The 22,978-nt window shown below is 42.0% G+C and overlaps 1 long non-coding RNA gene across 1 annotated transcript; it reads right to left on the bottom strand.

Moving 5' to 3' along the window:
• Positions 1-16,976: 16,976 nt before the first annotated feature.
• On the bottom strand, positions 16,977-18,885 carry LOC148136290 (uncharacterized). Its single transcript, XR_015754663.1, has 2 exons — positions 18,442-18,885; positions 16,977-17,688 (listed from the first exon to the last, which is right to left on the bottom strand). It is a non-coding gene; the product is annotated as an uncharacterized LOC148136290 (long non-coding RNA).
• Between the last annotated feature and the right edge of the window lie 4,093 nt (positions 18,886-22,978).

Genomic DNA, 22,978 nt, shown 5'->3' with positions numbered 1-22,978 from the left:
CACCCCTGCGTAGAAACCTTGTGTCTGTGCACAATGAACTTTATTGTGCCTCAGCCAAGTACATCGAAGATTGGAAACTGACATGTTAAGTTTTACTTGGGATGTCGGGCGAATATTTTACTGATGCTTTTTCATGTCAACAAAATGTTTCAATGAAAAGAAAAGTAAGTATTTGTTTTGTATGGCCCATTTCATAAGTTGAGGGTAATGCAAAAACACTTCTGAAATATGGCAACATCGTGACCAAATGGCTGAAGCTTGTTTCCCTTTGATCAATGCAAGCAGATTGTAACCATGATAAATGTGAGGTGATGTACTTTGGAAGGAGGAAAAAGACAAGGGAGTTCTCAATGAATGATAGGAGACCAGTAATCTCAGATGAACAGAGGGATTTTGGAGTGTTTGTCCACAGATCCCGGAAGGTGGCAGGACAGGTTAATGGCGTGACATAAGAAAGTGTACAGGGCTCTTGCCTTTATCAGTCGAGGTATAGATTATAAGAACAGGAAGGTCTGTTGGAGGGAGTGCAGAGGAGATTCACCAAGAAGTAGCCTGGAATGGAGCATTTCAGCAATGAAGATAGGCTGGATAAACTTGAGCTGTTTGCTTTGAACAGAGAAGGTTGAGGGAGGACCTGAAGGAGGTGTATAAGTTTATGAAGCACATGGGCAGGGTGGGTACAAAATGGGTCCTAGTCGAAGTGTCAATTATGAAGAGGGTATCATTTTAAAGTGAAAATTGGGTGATTTAGAGGGGAGTTGAGGAGAAGCTTTTTCACCCAGAGAGTTCTGGGGTCTGGAATGCATTGTCTGGGAAGAGAGTTCCAGACAAGATGGCAGGTTTGGGGGGGGGGGGGGGGGTTGGCGGGGAGCCCGAGGTTCGTCCACGCCATCTTCTTTTCGGAGACTGCTTTGATACAGTGGGCCCAGGGTAGAGTTTGAGTCTCGTGCCCGATTTGGGACTTTGCAGACCTGGTGGAGGCTGATCTCATATACCTCATATCTACCTTCCTGCCCTTACCCATTAATGCTTGATTCCCCAACTGACCAAGAATATATATCAGCCTTAAATGTACAGAAGGACTCTGTCCCACTGCTCTCTGTGACAAGGAGTACTAAAGACTCACAACCCTTTGAGAGAGGAAATTCCTCCTCATCTCTGTCATACATTGGTTCCCCTTCTAAGATTATGCCCTCTTGTCCAAGACTCTCCAATGAAGGGAAACGTTCTCTCAAAATAGCCCAGACTGCCTGACTATTCTAATTGAGTCATAACAAACTTGTGCTTAATATATTTACTGAGAAGTCCCTTGAAAGATGTTATGCTCTATTGTTGTTGATGTGTTGTCTGTAATTATTTCTTCATTTGTTTATTAATGTCTAATGGACCAGGCCAGACCCCTAAAAACATTTCACAAAAGTAGCTCAGACCTAACTTTGCGCATTGTTTTAAGCAGGTGTATAGTGGATATCCCAGGAGTGATGCAGTTGGTCAAACCACTTAGTTTTAACAAAACAGAATTTATTTGCAAGATTACCGAATGAAACACAAACTAAAGAGTTCAGAATACAGAATAACTTTATGTATCTGAAACCCTATAGATTAACCCAATTTATTTTGCAGTTCCAAATACTTGCACAAATCCCCATAAATACGCCTTGGCAGAAAAGGTAAAATCCAATACAGGGTCTTTCAGGAGGGATGTCAGAGAGAGGGAGAATCAGCATGGACCTGCTTCGTTGGATTCAGCAGCTTCATAACTGACTGCCTGCTCAAGCCAAATTAAACCAGAGGGAAGCTGAGCTGGGAGAACTGGCCACTCCCCTCTCATTGTACAAGTGTTTTCTTTAAACCTGAATGCCTTTTGCCTGAGGCAGTATCTGTTAGCTGTAATCAAATTTGCCCTAAAACCCACCCAAGCCAGACCTTTCGGAATTGCTGCTTTTACGACGTCTCTGAAAAAGAAGCCAAGGACAACATTACATTGTTAAAGGAGCAACATCATCACACCTTCCCCCTTAAAAAAAGAACCAGCAATATTTAAAGATGGCTTCATTTTAAAACCCCTTAATCTTAAATTGTTAGTACACTACAACCCACATATACATTACGTTGGTAATAATCATGCAATCATACACTACTGCATTCTGTTTCAGTCTGTTTTACTCCCACTACCGAACGCCTCCATTTCTCATTCAAGCCTTGATAATATGTCGGCAATCACATTTTCTCGTTTTGCCACCTGCACAATTTTCAAATTGAATTGTGACAACAAACTCCGTCTAAACAGTCTGGCATTTTTGACCTTAAATTTCTTCGTAAATTTCAATGGGTGCATGTGATTGTCTCAGATACCTTACTAGCAACATAAACATTGAAATGTTGCAATGCCAACACCAAGCTCAAACTCTCCTTCGCAACTGTCTAATCTTTCTGCTGATGAATGCTCAATTTCCTGGAGAAATACCCAATGGGTGTTTCAATCCTTTTGTCCTCTTGCTGTAATAGCACAATCCCAACACAAAGATAACTTGCATCGATAGTCACCTTGGATGGCTTTACGTAATCAGGTGTGGCTACTACTGAGCCAGTGTCTCGTACAGCTTTCACGCTGTCAAATGCCTTTCGACAATCCACTGTCCAATGAAACTTCTTGCCTTTCTTTAGCAATTCAGCGAGTGAAGCAGCCACACTGCTAAAATGTGGTACGAGATTTCAATGAAATACACTCAATCCCAGGAATCGTAGTACAGGTCTCATCATCATTGGTATGGCAAACTCCCCAATTACCTTTGTTTTTGCATTCCACGGGACCATTTGTCCATGTCCAATAACATGGCCCAGACAGTTGTCTTGGGCTTTGACATTTCACTCTTGGCCAAGTTTATCACCAAGCCTACCGAAGCCGATCAAACAAGTCTGATAAATGTTGCAAATACTCCTTCCACGTGTGACTAAAAATCACCAGGTCATCTATATATATGAGACAATTGGGTAATCCGGGATAGAACCTTATTGGTTTGAATGGATTGGTTCCAATCTTTGAAATGAGCTGGTGTTTTTTTTTTATTCCAAACAGCATGATTTTAAGCTGATACAGTCCATTCAGCATTACGGATGCTGAAATTGTCTTCTGTCTTTCAGACAATGGTACCTACCAGTATCCTTTGAGCATGTCCAACTGAGAAATATAAGTTGCTTTGACTCACCATTTCAACACAGCCTTCCAAATGCAGAATCAGATATGCATCTGCCTTTGTAACTGCACTGACCTTGTGACAGTCCACACATAACCACTGGGTAACATCTGGTTTTGGCACCATTACTACGGGTGAGATCCAGCCACTGTAACCCGCTTTTATTATGCTGTCTTAGAGCAGGCGTCCAATCTTTTTTTTTGTATCTGTACCAACTTTACAGGGTTATGCCTAGAAGGATGTTGCTTAATCGGAACAGAATCTCAAAGATCTACATCATAAATAATTAGATTAGTACTTCCCAGCTTAATCCCACATATGTCCTCATGTCACAGTAATAACTCTTTCAGTTCATTTTGATTTTCCTCAGGAAGGTAACTGAGTAATTTATCCCAATTTTTAACTACTCCCCCACTGTCCAATTTAATTTGAGGTATGTCCAATTCAGAATCTCTGAACTTTGTTCTTCACTTTGTGTTGTAACCAATAATACAGTCACCTTTGGCTTTCCTTCACTGTGAAAATGACTTTTGAGCATATTCACATGATACACTCTGTGAAATTTCTTTCTGTATGGAGTCTTTGGAGAAAGTGAGGACTGCAGATGCTGGAGACCAGAGTCAAAAATTGTGGTGCTGGAAAAGCACAGCCGGTCAGGCAGCATCTGAGGAGCAGGAGAGTCAACGTTTTGAGCATAAGCTTTTCGTCAGGAAAAAGGTTATGCGCAAAATTTCAGCCGCCCTACTTCTCGGATGCTGACTAGCTGTGCTTTTCTAGCACCACACTTTTTGACACTGTCTGGAGTCCTTACCAAATAGTTCGACTAACTCAATTCTCTTTAGACTTGATAAGATCCACTAAGCATTACTTTTAAAGATGCATCTATCACCATATCCCCGATAGCAAAATTGTGAGTTTTTGATTTCATGTCTGTTTCCTGTTTCATTGAATGCTATGATACATTTAATGTTGTCTAGCCAAATCCTGGCTCTCTTTATTCATTGCTAAAAATCTGACACATAGTCCAAATATGTAGTCTCTGAATTATGACTTACCACTTCTTCCTTAATAAATCTTAGCAGTCATCTCACTTCATGCTCGAAAAATAATTTTGATGGTTGATTCATTTAATGCATCTCCAATGGCAAAAGGTACAAACAGAATTCCCTTATCCTAATCATTTGGATAGTGTTGACTATTCACCTTCAATATGATCATTAATGTATGATGCCACATTTTTGGTGCTCCCTGTGACTCTGGATGGTGTGCAGTAAATTTGAATTATTTTATTCCTAAACTGTCCATAACTTCCTTGAATAACTGTGATGTAAACTTTGACCCTTGATCTGATTGCAGCTCTATGGGTAATCCGTATCTAGTGAAAAAATTGAGTAACTCCCCTAGCTCCTTTTAATTTTAATATTGCATAATGTAATGTCCTATAGATATCTAGTGAACACATCCATTATTGTTAACAATACTGATTCCTACTTTTTGTTCTAGGCAGGGGTCCTATGTAATCCATTAAGAATCTTGTAAAAAGTTCCTCAAATACAGGAATAGGTATTAAAGGTGCAGGTTTTATTACTGCCTGTGGTCTTCCAATTATCTGGCATGTATGACATGTCTTGTAAAATTAGCTACATCCTTGAACAGTCCAGGCCAATAAAAATGTTTTCATATTTTAGCTTGTGTTTTTCTAACCCTACTGGCACCACTCGCAACACCTCCCTTCTATAATCCACTGGCAATACGATTTGATGAACGTCTGCACATTTCTCATCTGCCTGAATATGCGATAGTCTGCATTTCCTCATTAAGACATCATGTTTTAAGATAATAGCATTCAGGGATACATTGGGATTCTTTTTCCATGTATGGCTTTGGATGAAACTGCTTTAAATTTTCATTTTTCTGCTGTAACTCAATTAATGTATTTGAGCTAAAGATACCTGCTTTGTCATTTATCTGCTCCTCGTTTGTATCAACCATCTGATCAAACAAGATCTCTGCTAATTCCACCTCAACTTTCCTATCTGTACGCTTTGATCTCTCCTGATTGAACTGGTAACTTTGTGACCTCATTACCACATAGACGGGAAACATTCCAGGATATGTGTCATGCAACAGCTCAGTTGCCTGAATTTCCACTGGCTTTTCAACCACAGTAGGCAGCACTCCTACCTGTGAACCAGCTATATTGTTAGCAAGGACGTGTGTTCCTGGAGCTGAGAGTTTGTCCAGGAGACCTACCACGACTTCTCCTCTCTTCACTGGACACTCTAACCTCACTCTACGTAATTGAGTGCTTCCTGTCTCACTGTGAATTCCTGTTACTAGTACATTTTCTGACAATAGTCCTTCAGAAGCACATATCTTTGAAAGCACATCCCTTTCAACATCAAAGATTGAGAGGGTCCTATATCTCAATATCGTAACCTATTTACCTGCTACTCCTTGCCTATACAAAATAAACTTTAGATTAGATTAGATTAGATTAGATTACTTACAGTGTGGAAACAGGCCCTTCGGCCCAACAAGTCCACACCGACCCGCCGAAGCGTAACCCACCCATACCCCTACAATTACACCTTTACCTAATACTACGGGAAATTTAGCATGGCCAATTCACCTGACTTGCACATCTTTGGACTGTGGGAGGAAACCGGAGCCCCTGGAAGAAACCCACGCAGACACGGGGAGAACGTGCAAACTCCACACAGTCAGTCGCCTGAGTCTGGAATTGAACCCGGTTCTCTGGCGCTGCGAGGCAGCAGTGCTAACCACTGTGCCACCGTGCCGCCCACTGTGCCACCGTGCCGCCCACTGTGCCACCGTGCCGCCCACAGATATATGATTTAAGATGATCTAGAACTTCCTCCTTAACCAATCTCAAATCAGCTTGTACAGTCTGATGCAGTTTTCGAGCCTTCACTTCGTTTTCCATCATCACTCCAACAAAATTCACTGGCGTATCCAATTTCCCTACCTCTGGCTTCTCCGTGCTTTTTCTATCCCACCATCACTGTGACTTCATATGGTCTACTTTATTGAAATGCAAGCACCAGAGCTATTTAACTCCTCTTTCCCCATCAAGGGTTTCCTTTTTAAAATGTAGTAAGTTATCCTTATGATCTTCACGCAAATGTACCTTTTTCTGATCATGTGAGGATTTCTCATTTCCCCAATTTCTATCCCTCACGGATTGAAACCGATTTTGGAAGCCAAAAGTTGATTTCTGGACTGACCCACAATCATTAGCCATTTCAGCTGCTAATCTTGCCGTTTTAACTCTTTGCTATTCCACATGAATTCTCACTCCTTCAGGCAGTGAATTTTTGAACCCATCCAAAATAATCGTTTCTCTAAGAGCGTCACAGGTTTGCACTTTTTTAAATGCCCTTATCTACCTATCAAAATTGCTTCATTTGATCCTATCAAACGGTGGTACAGTGGTTAGCACTGCTGCCTCACAGCATCAGTAGACCCAGGTTCAATTCCTGCCTCAGGCAACTGTCTGTGTGGAGTTTGCACGTTCTCCCTGTGTCTGTGTGGGTTTGCTCTGGTTTCCTCCCACAATCCAAAAATGTGTAGGTTAGGTGAATTGGCCATGCTAAATTGTCTGTAGTGTTAGGTGTAGGGGAATGGGTCTGAGTCAGTGTGGACTTGTTGGGCTGGAGGGCCTGTTTCCACACTGTAAGTAATCTAATCTAATGTAGGTTTGACCAGGGTCCTTCCTTAGGTTTCCTGAAACATTTTCAGAAGGCTTCTGGCACCAGCTCGTATGCATTTAAGATAGCTTTCTTCACCTCCTCTGATAATGAGGTGAATAACGCACTATCTGTACTGACAATTTTTTTTTTTGGATCAACAAAACCCACATGGTCACCGGCCACCACATTTGTTTAGCCACCTTTCAAAATGAGATGGAATCATTTCTCATCAAATTTAGGCAGTCTTGAATATATAGTCTCACTGTCATTTGGCTACCATAGGTTTGCTCATCCTCACTCTCTCCCTCATTTACCTTCACTTCAGCCTTCATCTATATCCTTTTAGGGTGACTTTCCTGTCTAAGTACCAATCTCTGGAGTTCAAACTCGTTGTTTTTCTTCCTTTCCTCTCTCTTCTTTTCTTTCTTTCCTCTCTCTTTTTCTCTTTTTTGCACCTGTCTTTATTCTGTTCTTAATCATAATTCAAACCGTTTCATTTCTGTTGCCCTTTCCTTGTCTTTTGCCACTAACTCAAGCTGCTTCATTTTCAATTGTACTTTTGTCATCTCTAAAGATTCTGATGGCGTTCCCAGCAAATTTAAATGTTGGGCTATTGTTGTAATTATCTCTCTCATTCTCACAGAAGGAGGCAGTTGCAACCCCAGCTTGTCTGCTAATTCCAGCAGCTTTTCCTTATTCAGCTTTTCCAAGGCCCTCAAAATCACTTCTTCCACCCCCATAAAACTCTTAGTGACTGAAAGAGTCATTGCTATCCCAACCACTGTTTAAACGAACCGAATTCAACATCCAGATCAAAAGATACTAGCACCTACCACTCGCTGCTTTCGAGTCCAGCAACCCTAATCTTAATTTGGAACAATAGAACAAATCCTGCATGGACCCCTGTTATGGACCCCTCAAAACATTCAAGAAAGTATCCCGAACTCTAACTTTGCTTGTTGTTTTAAACAGATGTAGAGGGGATATTCTTAAACGAGACAGAATTTATTTGCAGGATTACTAAATAAAACACAAACAAGAGAGAAGAGAATACAGAATAATTTAACCTGTCTGAAAACCCAACCGATTATCCCAAATTAATGATGCTGTTCCAAATAATTGCAACAATTCCCATGAACACACTTTGGCATAAAAGGAAAAAACAAACACTGGTTCTTACAAAAATGATGTCAGAGAGAGGGAGGACCTGCTTATTTGAGTCCAGCAACTTCACAATTCTGCTTGCTGAAACCAAGCCATAGAAAAGCCGAGCTTGAAGAACTGGCCATTCCCCTTTCATTGTACGAGAGTTTTGTTTTAAACTTGAAAGCCGTTTGCCTGAGGCAGCATGTGTTAGTTATAATTAAAGCCCATCCAAGCCAGAACTTTCAAATTAGAATTGTACAGTGTGGAAACAGGCCATTTGGCCCAACACATCCATACCGACACTCCAAACAGGATCTCACCCAAACCCATTCCCCTACATTTCCACACACTACTGCATCTTATCTACACATTCCTGAACGCTACGGGCAATTTAGCATGGCCAATTCACCTAACATGTACATCTTTGAGTTGTGGGAGGAAACCAGAGCACCCAGATTAAACCCATGCAGACACGTTGAGAATGTGCAAATGTCACACAGTCACCCAAGATGGAATCAAACCCGGGTCCCTGACGCTGTGAGGCAGCAGTGCTAACCATTGAGCTACCGTGCTACCCTGTAGTTGCTGTTTATATGGCTTCTCTAAGAGGAAAAAAGGCCAGGACAGCATCACTTTGTTAAAGGAGCAGTATTGTGACAATGTTAATCTGAAGCGATGGAGCATTTCCAAACAAGATGGAATCCATGTTTTTTTTTACATGGTTGCTGCATTGTGCTGATCTTCATATTAACGTATGGTATATGCACATTCTCAAATCTTGAAACCGACACTCAAGTCTTGGTTCAGAGATTGGGATAGTCAACGTTTTTCATGGATGGGCCTTGCTGGAGCAGAATAGCTTGTTATTTAATATTCTGCTGTGTAGGTGTCATATGTGACTCAGTCAGGGAAATTTTCCCCGAGGAATTAGCAACATCCCAAAAACTCCAGCCAATAATCTGTGACCTCTTATGATGCAGTGGTAGTATCCCTGCCTCTGAGTCAGGAAGCTTGGTTTCAAGTCCCACCTGTGCCAGAGTTGTATCATAGAGTCATAGAGATGTACAGCATGGAAACAGACCCTTTGGTCCAACCCATCCATGTCGAACAGATATCCCAACCCAATCTAGTCCCACCTGCCAGCACCTCTGCCATATCCCTCCAAACCCTTCCTATTCATATACCCATCCAAATGCCTCTTAAATGTTGCAATTGTACCAGCCTCCACCACATCCTCTAGCAGCTCATTCCATACACGTGCCACCCTCTGCGTGAAAAAGTTGCTCCTTAGGTCTCTATTATATCTTTCTCCACTCACCCTAAACCTATGCCCTCTAGTTCTGGACTCCCCGACCCCAGGGAAAAGACTTTGTCTATTTATCCTATCCATGCCCCTCATAATTTTGTAAACCTCTATAAGGTCACGCCTCAGCCTCCGACGCTCCAGGAAAAACAGCCCCAGCCTGTTCAGCCTCTCCCTGTAGCTCAGATCCTCCAACCCTGACAACATGCTTGTAAATCTTTTCTGAATCCTTTCAAGTTTCACAGCATCTTTCCGATAGAAAGAAGACCAGAATTGCATGCAATATTCCAACAGTGGCCTAACCAATGTCCTGTACAGCCGCAACATGACCTCCCAACTCCTTTACTCAATACTCTGACCAATAAATGAAAGCAAACCAAACGCGTTCTTCTCTATCCTATCTACCTGCGATTCCACTTTCAATGAGCTATGAACCTAGTCTCTGTGTTCAGCAACACTCCCTGGGACCTTACCATTAAGTGTATAAATCCTGCTAATATATGCTTATCCAAAATGCAGCACCTCGCATTTATCTTTTTAAATTCCATCTGTCACTTCTCAGCCCATTGGTCCATCTGGTCCAGATCCTGTTGTAATCTGGGGTAACCCTCTTCGCTGTCCACTACACCTCCAATTTTGGTGTCATCTGCAAACTTACTAACTGTACCTCTTATGCTCGCATCCAAATCATTTATGTAAATGAAAAAAAAGTAGAGGGCCCAGCACCAATCCTTGTGGCACTCCACTGGTCACAGGCCTCCATTATGAAAAACAACCCTCCACCACCACCCTCTGTCTTCTACCTTTGAGCCAGTTCTGAATCCAAATGGCTAGTTCTCCCTGTATTCCATGAGATCTAACCTTGCTAATCAGTCTCCCATAGGGGACCTTATCGAATGCCTTACTGAAGTCCATATAGATCGCATCTACTGCTCTGCCCTCATCAATCATCTTTGTTACTTCTTCAAAAAACTCAGTCAAGTTTCTGAGACATGATTTCCCATGCACAAAGCCATGTTCACTATCCCGAATCAGTCCTTGCCTTTCCAAATACATGTGCATCCCTCAGGATTCCCTCCAACAACTTGCCCATCACCAAGGTCAGGCTCACCGGTCTATAGTTCCCTGGCTTGACTTTATCGCCCTTCTTAAACAGTGGCACCACGTTTGCCAACCTCCAGTATTCCAGCACTTCACCTGTGACTATCGATGATACAAATATCTCAGCAAGCAGCCCAGCAATCACTTCTCTAGCTTCCCACGGAGTTCTCGGCTACACCTGATCAGGTCCTGGGGATTTATCCACCTTTAACCGTTTCAAGACATCCAGCACTTCCTCGTCTGTAATCTGGACATTTTGCAAGATGTCACCACCTATTTCTTCCATACAGTCTATATCTTCGATATCCTTTTCCACAGTAAATACTGATGCAAAATATTCATTTAGTCTCTCCCCCATTTTCTGTGGCTCCACACAAAAGCTGCCTTGCTGATCTTTGAGGCACCCTATTCTCTCCCTAGTTACCCTTTTGTCCTTAATATATTTGTAAAACCCCTTTGGATTCTCCTTAATTCTATTTGCCAAAGCCCCCGTTTTGCCCTCCTGATTTCCCTCTTAAGTATACTCCTACTTTCTTTATACTCTTCTAAGGATTTACTCGATCTATCCTGTCTGTACCTGACATATGCTTCCTTCTTTTTCTTAACCAAACCCTCAATTTCTTTAGTCATCCAGCATTCCCTATACCTACCAGCCTTCACTTTCACCCTGACAGGAATATGCTTTCTCTGGATTCTTGTTATCTCATTTCTGAAGGCTTCCCATTTTCCAGCCGTCCCTTTACCTGCAAACATCTGCCTCCAATCAGCTTTTTAAAGTTCTTGCCTAACACCGTCAAAATTGGCCTTTCTCCAATTTAGAACTTCAACTTTTAGATCTGGTCTATCCTTTTCCATCACTATTTTAAGACTAACAGAATTATGGTCGCTGGCCCCAAAGTGTTCCCCCACTGACACTTCAGTCACCTGCCCTGCCTTATTTCCCAAGAGTAGGTCAAGTTTTGCACCTTCTCTAGTAGGTACATCCACGTACTGAATCAGAAAATTGTCTTGTACACACTTAAGAAATTCCTCTCCATCTAAACCTTTTCCACTATGGCAGTCCCAGTCGATGTTTGGAAAGTTAGAAATCCCCTACCATAACTACCCTATTATTCTCACAGATAGATGAGATCTCCTGACAAGTCTGTTTCTCAATTTCCCTCTGACTATTGAGGGGTCTATAATACAATCTCAATAAGGTGATCATCCCTTTCTTATTTCTCAGTTCCACCCAAATAACTTCCCTGGATGTATTTCCGGGAATATCCTACTTGGCACGGCTGTAATGCTATCCCTTATCAAAAATGCCACTCCCACTCCTGTTTTGCCTCCCTTTCTATCCTTCCTGTAGCATTTACATTCTGGAACATTCAGCTGCCAGTCCCGCCCTTCCCTGAGCCATGTTTCTGTAATCGCTATGATATCCCTGTCCCATGTTCCAAACAATTCCCTGAGTTCATCTGCCTTCCCTGTTAGGCCCCTTGCATTGAAATAAATGCAATTTAATTTATTTGTCCTACCTTGTCCCTGCCTGCCCTGACTGTTTGACTCACTTCTGTTCTCAGCTGTACACGTCTCAAATCGATCTCATTCCTCACTATCTTCCTGGGTCACACCCCTCCCCCCCACCCCCCCCACCACCTTACTAGTTTAAATCCTCCCAAGCAGTTCTAGCAAATTTCCCTGCCAGTATATTAGTCCCCTTCCAATTTAGGTGCAATCCGTCCTTCTTGTGCAGGTCACTTCTACCCCAAAAGAGGGTCCAAAAGGCCCCAAAATGATCCAAAAATGTGAATCCTTCTCCCATACATCAGCTACTGAGCCATGCATTCATCTGCTCTATTCTCCTATTCCTGCCCTAACTAGCTCGTAATGGCTGATTAGATAAAATCTATAATACACACCTAGCCTTTGCAAGAGCAATAGAAATATGTTCTCATTTAGTATGTGAGGTAGATACACAAGATTCCATGGGATTGTACGATGAACTAGTGCATTTGGTAATTGGGTCATTGTTTATTCCTCAGCCAGTACTGTGAAAACTAACAAGCTTGTTGTTTACTTTATTGTTCCTTGTTTGGGTTCTTTCCTTTCATTGTTTGGAGAAATCATGTATGTTGGATAATTCTCAAGGGCAATGAGGGATAAGCAATCATTGCTCGACACCAACATTCCATTTATTCTGAATCATCACTGCAGTTGTCAACATCTACTCAATGAGTCATTTGGTTTTATTGGCTCAGAAAGTAAAGTTTAGCAGTAGAAAGTGGGATAAATAAACAATGGATGTCCAGCACACTTAAAACATGAGAATTACACTGCTTTAAGAGATTAATAGCTTAAAATGTACGATCATGAACCTACATGTGGGTTTGCTCAGCTTCAATGCTGCCTGTATGACGTACAGAGAATTGCATTCTGGGAAGATATGTGGTTTGGATTTTAGAATTATCATAAAATCCTTCAGTGAATTCCTATTTACTTGATGAAATTGGAGAAGTTTTAAGCGAGGTTAATTAGAATTAGAATTAGAGTTTATTGTCACGTGTACTTAAGTACCTAAATACATGAGGCCAGTGAAAAGTGTACTACATCGCCATTCCCGGAGCCATCTTAAGTGCAAAGTTACCCAGCCATAAAATCTTAGGTATACGTATAAAAATAAAGAAAAAATGTAAACGTTAAATAGCACAGTCCCTCTTAGCAGAAAGTAGAATGATAAAGAAATATAGCTAGAAGTTCAACAGTCGTTGTTAAGCGCTGACCAATCTGTTAAAGGCTAGCTTGTCATGCTGATGGATGGAGCTTTAAACTAATTTCTGGTTTAATTTGATCGGAGGGTTTGCAGGGTGAGATTGGTTGCAGCTTGGAGCTAACCGTTACAGAAGCTAAAGAACAGGTTTCAGCCAATACAAGTCACCTCCTTAGAGACTTCAGGACTCAGGGCAGGATCAGCCCCTGAAAGGAAGTTAAGTGCAACTGAGAGTGGACGGGGGAAGGGGGAGGAAAATCCCTGACCAGAATTTGTTTGGTGCAGCTGTAAAGTATGGAGCGTAGAGAAAATCAGGAGCATCTCTCTGATCTGACTATGATAAAACATGGCAGTAATGAGATGTCTCGGGACAGTGTCAAGGGTCTGTCAGAACTTGGTCTTGGAAGACAAGATTGAACTTCCCAGGATGAATCCGAGAGGAGCTTTGAATGATTTTTCAACGATAGATCTTCAAAGTGAAGGACTGGGCTATTTTGCCATGTAGCCGTCTGACTTCATCTTGGATAGTTGAAATGCTCTACTATCAGTATTGTAACGACCAATTCTCAGATTTGCCACATACTTCCAATTCTGTCTCCTTCGTGAATGTTTGATGGCCTGCAGTGCACTCCCATTGTATGATGGCCACTATTTTGTTCTGTTTTTCAGCCCATATGTCCTGATTTAATGATAATTTTCCCAGAGTCTTCTCTCAGTTATTTCCAGAGTCAATTTTGCAAATTAATATTGTGCAACTGCTTTGCTGTCTATTTTCAAGCCTTGGATTACTTTGCCTTCCAAGCATGCTTGCAAATATTTTGCCTTCCACTTCCAGCTTTTATTCTCTCCCTTCTGAACCTACCATTAGTTTTCCATCTCTCTCTGATGAACATAGAATCATAGAGATGTACAGCATGGAAACAGACCCTTTGGTCCAACCTGTTCATGCTGACCAGATATCCCAACGCAATCTAGTCCCACCTGCCAGCATCCCGTCCATATCCCTCTAAACCTTCCTATTCATATACCCATCCAAATGCCTCTTAAATGTTGCAATTGTACCAGTCTCCACCACATCCTCTGGCAGCTCATTCCATACACGTGCCACCCTCTGCGTGAAAAAGTTGCCCCTTAGGTCTCTTTTATATCTTTCCCCTCTCACCCTAAACCTATGCCCTTTCGTTCTGGACTCCCTGTACCCAGGGAAAAGACTTTGTCTACTTATCCTATCCATACCCCTCATAATTTTGTAAACCTCAGCCTCCGAAGATCCAGGGAAAACAGCCCCAGGCTGTTCAGCCTCTCCCTGTAGCTCAAATCCTCCAACCCTGGCAACATGCTTGTAAATCTTTTCTGAACTCTTTCACGTTTCATAGCATCTTTCCGATAGGAAGGAGACCAGAATTGCACGCAATATTCCAACAGTGGCCTAACCAATGCCCTGTACAGCCGCAACATGACCTCCCAACTCCTGTACTCAATACTCTGACCAATAAAGGAAAGCATACCAAACGCCTTCTTCACTGTCCTATCTACCTGCGACTCCACCTTCAAGGAGTTATGAACCTGCACTCCAAGGTCTTTTTGTTCAGCACACTCCCTACGGCTACAAGAGCAGATCATAGGCTAGGAATACTACATTGTGTAACTCTCTTCCAACTCCCCCTACCCCCCCCCCCCCCACCCAAATGTCTATCCACCATCTACAAGGCACAAGTTAAGAGTGTGATGGAATACTCCCTACTTGTCTGGATGAGTGCAGCCCCAACAACACTGAAGAAGCTTGACATTATCCAGGACAAAGCAAACTGCTCGATTCGCACCACACCCACAGGAATCTATTCCCTCCACCACTGACGCTTACTGGCAGCAGTGTGTACAATCTACAAGATGCACTGCAGAAATTAAGCCGGATTCTTAGACAGCACTTCCTAAATCCGCAACCACTCCATCTGGAAGGACAAAGGGACACATGGGAACCCCACCACATTCAAATTCCCTTCTAAGCCACTCAACATCCTGAGTTGGATAAATGTTACCGTTCCTTCACTGTTGGTGGGTCAAAATCCTGGAATTTCTGAGCTAATGAAATTGTGGGTCAACCCACAGCAGGTGAACTGCAGCAGTTCAAGAAGGCAGCTCACCATCACCTTCTCAAGGGCAACTTGGGACAGACAACAAATGCTGGCCAGCCAGCGACACCCACATCCCACAAATGATGTTATTTTATGAAGTTGGTTCAATCCCTTCACAGTATCACTCATAACATCCCCAGTGAGGATTTTACTCCCACCACTCTTCAGATGCAATCGTTTGATTTGTACAGGCATCACCACATTGCCTCCGAAATCTAAAGTTGTCTCTCCTATACAATTCGCTAGCCATATAATTATCAGCTCGATCTTCTTATTTCTGTACTCACCAGCATATGGCTCCAAACGTAATTTGAATATTACTACTTTTTGAGGTTCTAGTTTTCAGTTTCTCTCCCCGAATCTAAACCCTGCCTTCAAAATGACCTCAATTTTTCTAGTTTGTACCAAAGATTTTGCACCTTGATGCCTTTGTTTCTAAGATGGTGCCAGGAATGATTCCTTTGTAATACATATGATAATAAAATCTCATTCATTAATTCAAATTATTTTTAGTGAAAGACAATGTTGGTTTCAGTTGAGTGAAATCTACCTTGCCTGTTTGAACTTTGGCATTTATTGATGGAATAGAGCATAAAAGTATTTCCGTAACCATACAAGGTTTTAATGAGAGTCCATCTGGAGTATTAAGTATAGTTTTGGCATCCTTACTTTAGGAAGGATTCAGTGTTTTGGATGCCATTCAGACAACCTTCTCGAGATTGATTACAGGGACTTGTCTAACGAAGAGAGATTGAGCAGTTTAGGCTAATATCCTCTGGTCTTTGAAAGAAGGAGAGGAGATCTAATTGAGGTCTTCAAAGGGGTTTGTCAAAATAGACATGGAAAGGATATTTCCTCATGTAGGACAATCTAGAAGAATTCATAATTTTAAGATAAGGGGCAGCAGATTCAAAACAGAGAGGTGGGTAAATTTGAAACACAAACTGAAATTGTTGGTAAAGCTCAGAAGGTCTGGCAGCATCTGAACTCTGAGGATGAGTCACCTGACCAGAAATCTTAACTCTGATATCTCTTCATAAATGCTGCCAGATATGCTGTTCCTTGACAGAAATTTCTATTTCCGTTTCTGATTTACAGCATCTACTGTTCTTTTGTATTTTATTTAAGAGGAAAAATTCATTCTCTCAAAGGGGGTGAATCTGTGGAACTTTCAAACCCAGCGTGTTTTTCTTTCATTTTCATGCAGAGGGTGAGGGTGAGGGTGTCACTAACTAGGCAGCATTTGTTGCCCATTCAAATTGCACAAAGGGCAGTTAAGAATCAACCACATTGCTGTGGGTCTGAGGTCACATGTCAGCCACATCAAGTGGGGATGGCAGTTTCCTTCCCTAAAGGATATTAGTGAATCAGATAGGTTTTCAAAATAATCAACAATAGATTCATGGTCATCATCAGACAAATTTGTACTCTTAGAGTGTCCAAAACTGAAACTGATAACATTTGTAATTCATGGGACACGTGGTTAGTAAGATATGTGCACTGCGGACTTAGACATGATCTCATTGAATCAAGCATTGACATCATGTAGCCAAACCTCGGTTTCATCTTTTTTATCCTCTTTGAACGTTACACACCATGATATCATAGTGTAAATAGACAGTCAGGCAATACTATGTATTACAACATTTATTGCAGGAGGTCATGCAGACAATTGCGCAAATTCTCTGGAAGCTGACAGAAAAGGAGATGAAATGGTTTTGGCAGTTATTGGCAGAACATCACATCCCAACTGGCAAACTCAAGAATGCCAATGCTTTGAGGCTGGTACAGCTGCTAAGAAATTCTGTGAAGACAAAATGAAAGCTTGAAATGTGGTTTTGAATAGTCTGAAAACCATTCCTCGAATGGATCTGGTGAAAATGCTGAAACTGAAAGAGATCACTTCTATTTTCCTTCTTTGCAAATTCAATTGGCGTTTTCATTGCACTCAGAAGATTTGAGTGCTTTGAGCCAAATATTTGCTTTGGAATTGGAGACCGTACAGGATAATAGGTTGTTGTGTGCCAAGTTAACACAGCAGAATATTGTGAACTCTTGTTTCTTGTTGTCACGATGGTGCGTGAGTCAACTCCACCTTTTACAGGTTTTCCATTTTTTCACATTCTCTGCGAACATAGAAACACTCTGAGCTGACCCTTAAACCTAACATTTCCACCTGTTTTCTGGAGGAGACAAGTCAATCTTTTCAGCGACAAAAGTTTTCTGAATTCCAGTCCTACATAGATGAGCAATTCTTTCTGTGGAATTTCTACAGTCAGGGGGTGGTAAATCTGTGAAACGGATTGAAGCAGAAGACTGTGGAGGCCATGTCATTGAGTATCTTTAAGGCAGAGATAGATAGTAAGGTTATGGTGAAAAAGAATGGGATTGAGAAGCATATCAGCCATGATCGAATGGTGGGTCAAATGCCTAATTCTATTCTTGTGTCTTATGGTCTTACAATCTTGAATCCTTTGATCTATACTCCTTAGTAAATGAAAAGGAATTCTATACAGTCAAACCACTTGAAATTTCATGGAAATCTAGTGAATAAACAATGTCCAGGAAAGAGGTCACTTATTTACTACAAGAAGCAAAAACCCTTAGTGACTGAAATCAGTTTGATGAAGCAGGTTAACATTGCCTCGGAATTAAATTTCTCCTTCCAGTAAAGCAAACGAGAAAAACATAACAAATATGAAGACAAGTTGATCCTTCTTAAACGTGATCTATCATTCGGTATGGTCAAGACTGAAGTTGTCTGACAACTTGACATAGATTCTAATTTCCCAAAGTACCAGAAATTTGTTGGTAATAGATAAAATTAAATAGCATCAAGACAATCTGACATGCACAAATCCAAAGCTGCACAATGCACCGAGTGAAGTAATGTTTCCTCATCATGGTCATAAATGATTCAATGTTTATCCTACAGTTTAAACTCCCCACTATCCCACCAACCTTTATTAGATTCTAAAATTAGAGGAAACAACTATTCTATGCTTACTCTGTCAAGCCCTTTCCAAATTTTTCCATGTCAATAAAGTCGGCTGTCATTTTCAAAGGTTCAGAATGTCAGTGGAACAGCACTCACCGTTGGACAGCCACTTCAGTTTGATTTCCTACCAGCTCTGCTCTGTTCCAAACTTTACAGCAGATTTTCTGAGCCCCACCTTGTTATGAATGTGAAGTAAAGTGTCCATTGGAAGTGTTGGAAGGACTAGAGTACAACATGAGGAAGACAAGTCATGCCATTTTTACTCATGGAAGTAGCCGTCATAGATTGAGTTTCTAATGTCTTTGAATGGGCCAGTGGGTGTGTGGAAGAATGAGCTGATGGTGGCAGTGTGGGGAGGTAGGTAATGTAAGTGGGTGACGATGCAGACTGGGTGAACTGAAGAGTATCAGGCAGGTGTGGGGAATCAGCTGGAAGGTGGGTGGTGGGAATGGTAATTCAGAGGCAGGCTCAGGGATGCGGTGGTTAGCTCAGTTGGCTGGATGGCTAGTTTGTTATTCACAGTGATGTTAATAGCCAAGGTTCAGTTCCTGCACTGGCTGAGGTCACAGTGAAGGTCCATCCTTCTGAACCCCTCAGCCCCACCTGAAGTATGGAGACGCTCATGTTAAACTACCGGCAGTCAAAGAACATTGCAATACAGGCCCACATGTTTCCACTGACCATGAAGCCATTCTAAACTAATCCCATCTGCCTGCATGTGGTCCATATTACTCCCCATTCATGTATCTGTGCAAGTGGTCTTAAAATTTGCTAACATCTCTGTTTCTACTACGTCCTCTGACAATGTGCTCCAGGACCTACCACCCTCAGCATAAAGACCTTTCCCCCTCTCATCTTAAACTTATGTCCTCTAGTATTGGACATTTCCACCATGGGAAAAATACTGACTATCTATGCCTTTTGTAATTTGGCACACTTCAGTTTGGTCATCGAACTCGTTTGTCCAACTTCTCCTTATAGCTAAAACATTTCAATCCAGGCTACATCCTAATTAAGTTCTTTGCATCCTCTCCAAATGATTTGAGATCAGAACTGCACCCAAAACTACAAATGTTGCCAAATGTGGTTATTCATATAGGTTGATAAAAGTTGAGGTCACAGCACTGATGCCCTGTGGCAAGCCTTCAGTACACCTTGCTAACCAGAAAATGACCAGTTTATGACTGCTCTATATTTCGTGATCAATTTTAGTTCCAATAATCTTACCCATGATTATTTTTCTCAATTATCAATTTATTTTCACCTTCATTAAATGTCTTCTTATTATCTAAGTACAGAACTTCTACGAGGTCCACTTTATCCACTACATGTGTTGATTTCTCAATGAACCTCAATAAATTCATCCCACGTGATTTCTCCTGCACATATCCATGTTGAGTTGTTTAATTTTCCTTATTTTTGAATGTCGTATTATAATTTGCTGAATAATTCTTTCTACCCTTTGGTGATATCACCCCTGTGGTGACTAGAAAAAATGTTGCTGCATCTTTTTGTCCCCAGCTTGAAAATTCCTCACTACTGTTGGAGCAAGATGACTAAATAAATCGCTCGACACCAGGAGTCCACTTCCACCATCAAAGAGTTTATTGATGTCGCACTGCTGGTTTGAAATCTCGGGAGTTCAGAGCATCTTCAATGGACAAATGAAAACGGTGGCACAGTGGTTCAGGCATTAGCGCTACTGCCTCACAGCACCAGGGACCTAGGTTTGATTCCACCCTCAGGCTGCTATCAGTCTGATATTTGCACGTTCTCCCTGTGTCTGCGTGGGATTCCTCCGAATGCTCTGGCTTCTTCCCACAGTCCAAAAATGTTTAAGTGAGGTGGATTGGCCATGCTAAATTGCACATAGTACCCAGAGATGTTTTGTTAGGTGGATTCGCCATGGGAAATGCAAGATTACTCTTAATTATTTCCAATGGAATTGTCCATTGGGATCTTTGAGGCATTCTTCTCTTCATTATTAGCTACATCTTCATTTTTCTGGATCTTCTGCAAAACGCTTGATCTTACCCCTTAAATTCATATCCAAATTATTCATTGATAACATCAAAGTAAGGAACCTAGAACCAATCATCAAATCTCCATTCAAACACCATAAACATTCAACCATATTAGTCAAACAAGATCTTGCCTTATGAAATCTGCTTGTTCTGTCTCTTCCATACCTCAGAGATTTGTGTTTCGAACTCTTTGCCTGTTTGGAGGATCAATTAAAAAAAAAACTCTTCCAGTATGTGAGTGTTTCACTGGCAAAGGCTTATCCCTAATTGCTCTGGAGAACGTGGAGATGTTCTATCTTTTTTCACTGCTGCCGTTCATGTAGTGGATTTGCACCCAGAATGCTATTACAGAGTTTCAGTAATACCTGTACCTCTGCAGGGCATTTGATGGAAATGGGAAACAATTGGTGGACTGGGCCAATACTGAGTAACGCTCCATGTGGACTTTGCTTATGAATATGATCCAGAATTATTATAACCAAACAATGAAGGAAACTGAAATGCGAACGTCACTAAACTCAAGTAAGTAAGAAATAATGTGTTGATTGATGGACAGCAACTTAATGTTTGAAGGAAGTGACTGCAGAACTAAAGCATGCATTGGCTGTACTTTTCAAAGTTCAGAAAAATGCTCAGCACATTATAAAACCAGAAATATATCTCCTTGTGACAAGAAATGAGGGAGATTGGATAGACCATGAAAGAAGCCCAATAAAGCTCCAAAGAGATTCGAATGCAATGACTATGAGATGATTGTCTGAGAGTTGAGCCTTCTGATTGTTAGATTACTCTACATCTGAAACCATTAAAACAAAGGTTGGAGTCTGAGAGTTTTGGTGGATTCAGAAAATAATACTTGCAGAGTAATCCAGGAAACGTTAGAGTATGCAAGTGTGGCAAACATCCTCAACCAATATTCAAAACCTGGTCTTCCCCATCCGTCCTTGTCCTTCTCCTTCCCCTCCTCTTCCATCCTCACCCCTTCCCTTCCTTCCCCCTCCCTTTCCCCCTTTACTTCCCATCTACCCTCCAACTCTCCCCATTCCCACCTCAACCCTTCCCCTCTACCCTCCAACTCTCCCCATCCTCTCCTCATCCCTTCCCCTCTACTCTCCAAATCTCTCCCAATCACCGCTTCATCCCTTCCCCTCTACCCTCCAACTCTCCCAATCCCCTATACTCATCCCTTCCCCTCTACCCTCCAACTCTCCCAATCCCCTCCTCATCCCTTCCCCATTACCCACCAACTCTCCCCATCCCTTCCTCATCCCTTCCTCTCTACCCTCCAACTCTCCCCATCCTCTACTCATCCCTTCCCCTCAACCCTCCAACTCTCCCCATCCCCTACTCATCTCTTCCCCTCTACCCTCCAACTCTCCCCACCCCTTCCTCATCCCTTCACCTACCCTCCAACTCTCCCCTTCCCCTTTCTCAACCCTTTCCCTGTATTCTCCACCTCTTCCACTCAACATTTGTCCATTCTCCCTCTCTTTCTACCTCCCCTTCCTACCTACTCCTCCCATCCATTCTCCCCTCTTCGTCCTCTTACACTCCGCCCATCCCTCTGCCACCTCAAGAACAACTCAGGAACACCCTACCACCTCACCCAGTTGACAAGGTTTTCTCTTACTCACCCACCTGCCATGCTCCCCTGTTACCTTCTCTAACTGCTTACACACCTAACTTACACACTTACCTTCACTCAGTGGCCTGTCAATGAGGTTTTGTCTCCTTTGAACAGTGTTTACTCACTGTCACATGGGAGCGAATGCCGTATAAATGCTGACTGTCTTCGACAGAGATGCTTCCTTCAAGGATTGCTGTACATCAACTTTGAAGAAGGGTTAATTTTACTGCTCCTCAGATACTGCCTGAACTGCCGGGCTTTTCCAGAACCACTCTAATCGATTTTACTGCTCCTTGGATGCTACCTGAACTGCTGTGCTTTTCCAGCACCACTCTAATTTAGACTCCTTCATTAAAAGTCAGCCCATGAAATAGAATGAATGTAAGTCATCATTGACAGTGTAGATCATGGGCATTTCCTCCCCATGGCAGATGGCTCTCGGAGTGTATTAGTTTAAGCTCAGACAGAACTGGTTTAGAGGGGGTCTAAGGATTTGTTTCAGCCAGAAGGTGGCAGAAATATGGAATATGGTGCCTGAGAGGATGGTGGAGGAAGATACTCTCGCAACCTTGAAGAAGCATCACAACAGATGTCAGGGCAGAGTAGGTTATAGACCAAGTGCCGGAAAATGTTTGGTGTTTAGCATCGACATGATGGGCCGAAGGGCCTCTTTCGATGTTGTATGGTCCTACGACTGTAAGTAACCACTTGTCTGATCTGGGTGGGACTTTAAGCAAAATGGGACGACGTGCATCAATTACTTTAATCCTTACACACTCCCGAGGCTTTGAATAAAAATGCATGGACCACTGCCCCACTTTCTGTGGATGAAAAGTTTTCCTTCAGTGAAAATAAATCCAAAGGCTACAGTCATGATGGAAAGGTACGATATCCTCCTGTGAGTATCCCAAAAGATGGATTTAAAAATCCTATTGTTACTCAATGACTGTTTAATGATAAATTTTGATGAACATAGATTGAG

This window comes from Chiloscyllium plagiosum, unplaced genomic scaffold (assembly GCF_037043375.1).
Source record: "Chiloscyllium plagiosum isolate Xiang-an unplaced genomic scaffold, Cpla_swu_hap1 HiC_scaffold_46, whole genome shotgun sequence".
Lineage (NCBI taxonomy): Eukaryota > Metazoa > Chordata > Chondrichthyes > Orectolobiformes > Hemiscylliidae > Chiloscyllium > Chiloscyllium plagiosum.
Note: the sequence above shows the minus strand (reverse complement) of the source record. Positions and strands in the feature narration are given on the sequence as shown.